Raw genomic sequence first — 6,504 nt, 5'->3', positions numbered from 1 at the left:
TGTTTAAAGACGTAAATCCCAGGGGCCTCACAAAGGATTATTAAATCACAGGCGGAGGGCAGGGGTTCAAGATGCCATCCTTCCCACATAAGCCAAAGCGACGAGGGAACCTTGATCTCCTCAGTTCAGTGGGCAATGGGAACGTGTCCAAAGAGAGCCCACTCTGACCAATGTCCCCAGAGGCCCTGAGCATCACACCCAAATCAGAGCAGATGGGTGACCTCGTGAAGAGAAACCTGCCAATTGCCACAATTCTGCCAAAGCATTCTGATTCACGGGGTAATTGTGCCACTTTCCTTCAGACTGGTCCTTCTAGCTTCCCCTGCTGGTTGCTGGGCAGAGTTTGGCAGGGAAAAAAGAAAAAAAAAAAAAAACAGTTTCAACTTTGGAAATCCTGGCCACACCTGCGCACTCCAAAAAAAACATACCTGAGTGATGCATGTGGTAAAGGAATTCAAGTTGGTGCTTCAGTAAATTCTGCCTTTTCCTGGGACCTGGAGGTCATGGAGTGTGTCTTTTTTTTTTTTAGCTATGGCTCTTGTTCAAGTTTAAATGAGGGGATAAAGTAGCACAGGAAGAAAATGAAAAGAAAAAAAAAACATTCAAATTGAAGAGGGTGACAGGTTTAATCCAAACTCAGTCCCAAACACAGTTCTGAGTTGTCATTTTCTTCCATGACCTTTTAATTCCTAGATTTATGTAATGAGTAGGAATAAAACAAATGTAACTACTAAAAGTCTTACCAATGTTATGATCTCCATGATGGTATAAGAGAAACATTATACAGGTAACACAGGTGTGATAGACAGCGGTACTAGTAATGGTGGCAATGGGGACTGTGGTGATGGAGGTGGAGGGGTGATGGTGGTGGTGATGGAGGTGGAGGGGCGATGATGATGGTGGTGGTGATGAAAGTGGAGGGGCGATGATGATGGTGGTGGTGATGAAAGTGGAGGGGTGAGGATGGTGGTGATGGAGGTAGAGGTGCAAGGATGATGGTGATGGAGGTGGAGGGGCGAGGATGATGGTGGTAGTGATGGAGACGGAGGGGCGATGATGACGCTGGTAGTGATGGAGGTGGAGGGGTGATGATGGTGGTGATGGAGGTGGAGGGGTGATGATGGTATTGATGGAGGTGGATGGGTGATGATGATGGCGTTGGTGATGGAGGTGGAAGGGTGATAGTGGTGGTGATGGAGGTGGAGGGGCGATGATGATGCTGGTGGTGATGGAGGTGGAGGGCTGATGATGGTATTGATGGAGGTGGATGGGCGATGATGATGGTGATGGAGGTGAAGGGGCAATGATGGTGGTGGTGATGGAGGTGGAGGGGCGATGATGATGCTGGTGGTGATGGAGGTGGAGGGGTGATAATGATGCTGGTGGTGATGGAGGTGGAGGGGCGACGATGATGGTGGTGGTGATGGAGGTGGATGGGCAATGATGATGGTGCTGGTGATGGAGGTGGAGGGGTGATGATGGTGTTGATGGAGGTGGATGGGCAATGATGATGGTGCTGGTGATGGAGGTGGAGGGGTGATGATGGTGTTGATGGAGGTGGATGGGCAATGATGATAGTAATGGTGATGGAGGTGAAGGGGCGATGATGGTGGTGGTGATGGAGGTGGAGGGGTGATGATCGTGGTGATGGAGGTGAATGGGTGATGATGATGGTGGTGGTGATGGAGGTAGAGGGGTGATGACGATGGTGATGGAGGTGGAGGGGTAAGGATGGTGTTGATGGAGGTGGAGGGGCGAGGATGATGGTGCTGGTGATGGAGGTGGAGGGGCGATGATGGTGTTGATGGAGGTGGAGGGGCGAGGATGATGATGGTGGTGATGGAGGTGGAGGGGTGAGGATGATGGTGGTGGTGATGGAGGTGAAGGGGTGATGATGGTGGTATTGGTGATGGAGGTGGAGGGGCAAGGATGATGGTGGTGGTGATGGAGGTGGATAGGCGAGGATGATGGTGGTGGTGATGGAGGTGGAGGGGCGAGGATGATGGTGGTGGTGATGGAGGTGGAGGGGCGATGATGGTGGTGGTGGTGATGGAGGTGGAGGGGCAAGGATGATGGTAGTAGTGATGGAGGTGGTGGTGAGGGTGATGATGATGGTGGTGGTGAAGATGGTGTTGGTGGTTAGTCATTTCCCAAAAAAAGTGAATTAAACACTTGAACTCACATATTAAAGGCTTGAAAGTTCTCTACCAATCTTGTCTGAGTCTTAGCTTCCTTTTTGGGGTCAATATTTGATTAATCTGATCACAGAGATATTCTTCGATTAAAACTTGAAAAGCACTTTCAAGAGAAAGAAAAGAAGTGGAGTTGAAGCAACTGTTTAAGATTGGTGTTTCTCTCTGCCAATGAGTTTTTATTCATTATTCAGTTCAGTTCAGTTCAGTCGCTCAGTTGTGTCTGACTCTCTGCGACCCCATGAATCGCAGCACGCCAGGCCTCCCTGTCCATCACCAACTCCCAGAGTTCACTCAGACTCACGTCCATCGAGTCAGTGATGCCATCCAGCCACCTCATCCTTGGTCGTCCCCTTCTCCTCCTGCCCCCAATCCCTCCCAGCATCAGAGTCTTTTCCAATGAGTCAACTCTTCGCATGAGGTGGCCAAAGTACTGGAGTTTCAGCTTTAGCATCATTCCTTCCAAAAAAAAATCCCAGGGCTGATCTCCTTCAGAATGGACTGGTTGGATCTCCTTGTAGTCCAAGGGACTCTCAAGAGTCTTCATTATTATTTTCATTCTAATCATGGTCACTGAAAGCATTTCAGATTATTATAGGCATCCAAGGAGGCCAAATAGTCTTCCTGGAGACTCTTGTGAAGACATGAGACACTTTTTTAGTGAGGTTCAAAAATGTCTTGTTGTTTTTCAGTCACTCAGTCATGTCAGACTCTTGGCAACCGTGGACTGCCAGCATGACAGGCTTCCCTGTCCTTCACTATCTCCCAGAGTTTGTTCAAACTCATGTCCATTGAGTCAGTGATGCCATCCAACTATCTCATCCTCTGTCACCCCTTTCTCCTCCTGCCCTCAATCTTTCTGAGCAACAGGATCTTTTCCAATGAGTCGGCTCTTTGCAGCAGATGACCAAAATATTGTAGTTTCAGCTTCAACATCAGTCCTTCCAATGAATATTCAGGGTTGAAAATGTCTAGGACAGAAAAATGTGCCCTGTAAGTGCCTATTATCATAAATAGAGAGAAATCCTTGTCCTGTATGGTTTTGTGTAACTGAGGATGAGATCCTCACAGGCAGTTTATTTGCATTTCTCTTCCCCCACCTTCTGGGCTCAGAGTACGATTGAATGGACCAGACTACTGTGTAGTCAGGTGTGATCACGTGACTTTTTGACCAATGAGATGTGAGGAGTGACAAGTGTCACTTCAGGACAGAAGCTATAGAAGTCAGGGCAAGCTTCCCTAGGTCCCATTACCTCCTGCTGTGGTGAGTGTGGGACCAGGTACAGCAGTGACCCCACCATCCTGCATCCATAAATGTCTACGATTGAAGGACACTCTTGCAACTGACGATGGACAAGAAATGGGATCAAGGAGCAAAATGGTTATTGTAAGTCACTGAGATTCTGATGGTTCTTTTCTATTTTCACAGCATAACCTTCTCTACCCGAACAGATACAACTGGCAAAGAGCCGAAACAAGAGAGTTGAAAGTCAGTGGTGGTCACATGGGAAAGAAAGAATCTACATCTTTCTGAGAATGAGCCAAATCCTCAAAAAGACTGTGTGATCGAATCACTAACTCTGAGACATTTAATCGTTCCCTAGCGAAGGTCTATTTGAGACAAAAAGTGCTCAGGAAAAAGGTTTGACATGACCTGCAAGCAATTGGAAGTCACCATAACCCACTCGGACGGCGAGGTAATTTGGCATCTCTTTGGCTGAGTTTTATTTCCAACAATACAGCACCTTCTCACCACTGTCCAGCAGACAGATTCCTTCTCATCTGCAGAACTGTTCATTTAAAGACGGCACTGCTCAAGATATAAGCCTCCTTTAAGGAACTCTACTTTTAAGAAAACCAAGTCTCACAAAATTAGTACGTTTCCACATTCAAAGTGGGGTGGCAAATGTGAAAAGCCATCTGTGCCCACCCTCCCCTCCACCCTTCAGACTTCCCCCCCCCCCACCCAGAGCTTCAGCTCTGCATGAAAAATCTAACACATGCAAAGCATAGAGGCTCTTTGAAAATTTGGCCCAGTGTGTGTCTTCTATGTGAGTCGCCGTCTCACAGAGTCTTGCCAATAACAGCAAAGAGGAAAGAAAAGGAAAGGTTTTCTTTTCTCTGAACTTGGGATTGAAACATAAAACTCCTCTCTTCTAACAGGCTGAATGGCTCCAATTTTCTACACTCGGGAGGACCTCTTCGTCCCCATTACCTTCATAATAGCCACACGGCTTTTCAGTGGGCATTTCTTTCCTCCCAAGTGAATTGCGTGGGAGCAGTGGGCCCAAGTGGGTCACTGTTGAGGGGCCCAGAGTCCTCAGCAGCCCCCAGGATCATTGTAAGGATGAAGCAAGATGGATGATCTGAATATTCTTTGAAACACTAGAAGCGCTAATTTACGGCATTATTTCTCCCATCACACCTCCCGGGTCTGCTGTGTCTGACATAAGCTCTAAGTCTTCTGCAGTCTCTAAGTGCAGAGGGAACTCACATTCACTGGAAACATCCCAGTGCACAGCTCACGCAAAAACTCTGGGAGCTGGGTGTTAGAATCTCCAAGAATGCAGAGAGGTGCAGAGATTCCAGTGTTTCCCCAGGGTGAAATCAACAGTGGCAAGGGGAGAGCCCCAGTCAGAGCCTGCCTTTCTCTCCCTTGATTCAGTGCATACATAGAGCAACATTCCACCTGAAACAGCCAAGCCTGTTTCAAAAGGACAGGTATGGATGCGCTATCTATTTAGCTGACAACAGACTATCCTAAACTGCCCCTGCGAAGTGGGCTCATCAGAACTCTCCACCTAGAGTCTCTTGGATGGACCCAAAGCCCACCAGACAAAGAACCCAAGAAGGCAAGTGAGGAAGAATAGACAGGGTCTGTGCCCGTGAGAAGAGGACAGGATTGAGCAACTTCATAAAAGAACAAATGAGGGGGCGAGTCCGAAAGAAAATCGTATGAAAATTAGTTGCCTGTCAACTTAGACAGGTTTGAAATGTCCGATAGCTTGGGACAACTCTGATGGAAGAAGACAACAGGCCATGTTCATAAAAGCAGAGAGAACAGGAAGAGATAAGGATGCAGGGATAAAGGGTGGTCAATAGACGCATGAAGGACTTTGAGAGGGAAACTTGGTGGTGGGGCAGGAAAGAAATACAGCAATATCACTGGGAAAGAAAGGAATCTTGGAGCAAAGCAAAGAACAGCGAATGTGGGCATGAGAGGTTTGGTTTTAAGTATTAAAGGAAAGTGAAAGCAAAATGAAAGTGTTAGTCGCTCAGTCATGTCCAGCTCTTTATCACCCCATGGACTGTAACCCACCAAGCTCCTCTATCCATGGGATTTTCCAGGCAAGTGTACTGGAGTGTATAGTTGTTCCCTTCTCCAGGGAATCTTCCCGACCCAGAGATCGAACCCAGGTCTCTTGCATTGGCAGGGGAATTCTTTACCATCTGAGCCATCAGGGAAGCCCAAGAAATATTAAAAGGGGGTAAGGACCAAAGGGGAGAAAATCCACAGCAAAATGGAAGGGAAAAAAACCCCTAAAACCGAGAGGTTTGAAATGGCCAAAATTATTTCTGCAAAAAAAGTATATACACACTGTCTCCTTAGAAAACGAGTTGGAAAGGCATCCAAGGCACCAGAAACACCAGCAGAGGCCAATTCATCTGACTCAGGTTAAGAAAACTGATAAAAACCATGAGCTACCTTAAACAGCATAACTGAAAGAAGAGAGAGGGGAGCCTTCTAATATTCGAAACATATGCAGCTTTCTAAACAATATCTTGGTTGCAAACCTCCAGATTTCTAGCTAAGCCTTTTCTCCAGTTACTTTCCTACTTTATGTTCCCCGAGATGTACACATTCATCTCAAATAATTGACAAAAAAAAAAAAAAATGTTTGCAAGCTCTATCTTCACTTCTTTGCAAATGGCATCACAAGAAATTCCTCACTTGGAAAAACACGTCCAGACTCCTTTAGAGCATTCTTTGATTTTGATCTCCTTGAACCATCCAATTTATTTTTTTAATTTAGCTCTACTTAATTTGTTTACTGAGTTAACTGGTTCACCAACTTAACTGAAATTTATAGATGAATTATCACTCATTTTGGTCTAAACAGGCCAGCTGTTTAAGAATATAGACACATGATGTACTTTCCTCAATAGTAATTAATTTGCACTGCTCCCTCACAGCAGATCATTAGCAAAATGGTTTTTCTTAAATTCTGGATCTACAAGAGGAACCCTCAGTATGGCACAGCAAATACCCGTAAAATCCCAAAGTTGAAGGAGTAATTTTATAAGGCAGGCC

Source organism: Ovis aries, chromosome 3, assembly GCF_016772045.2.
Source record: "Ovis aries strain OAR_USU_Benz2616 breed Rambouillet chromosome 3, ARS-UI_Ramb_v3.0, whole genome shotgun sequence".
NCBI lineage: Eukaryota > Metazoa > Chordata > Mammalia > Artiodactyla > Bovidae > Ovis > Ovis aries.
This window is presented reverse-complemented; position numbering follows the sequence as displayed.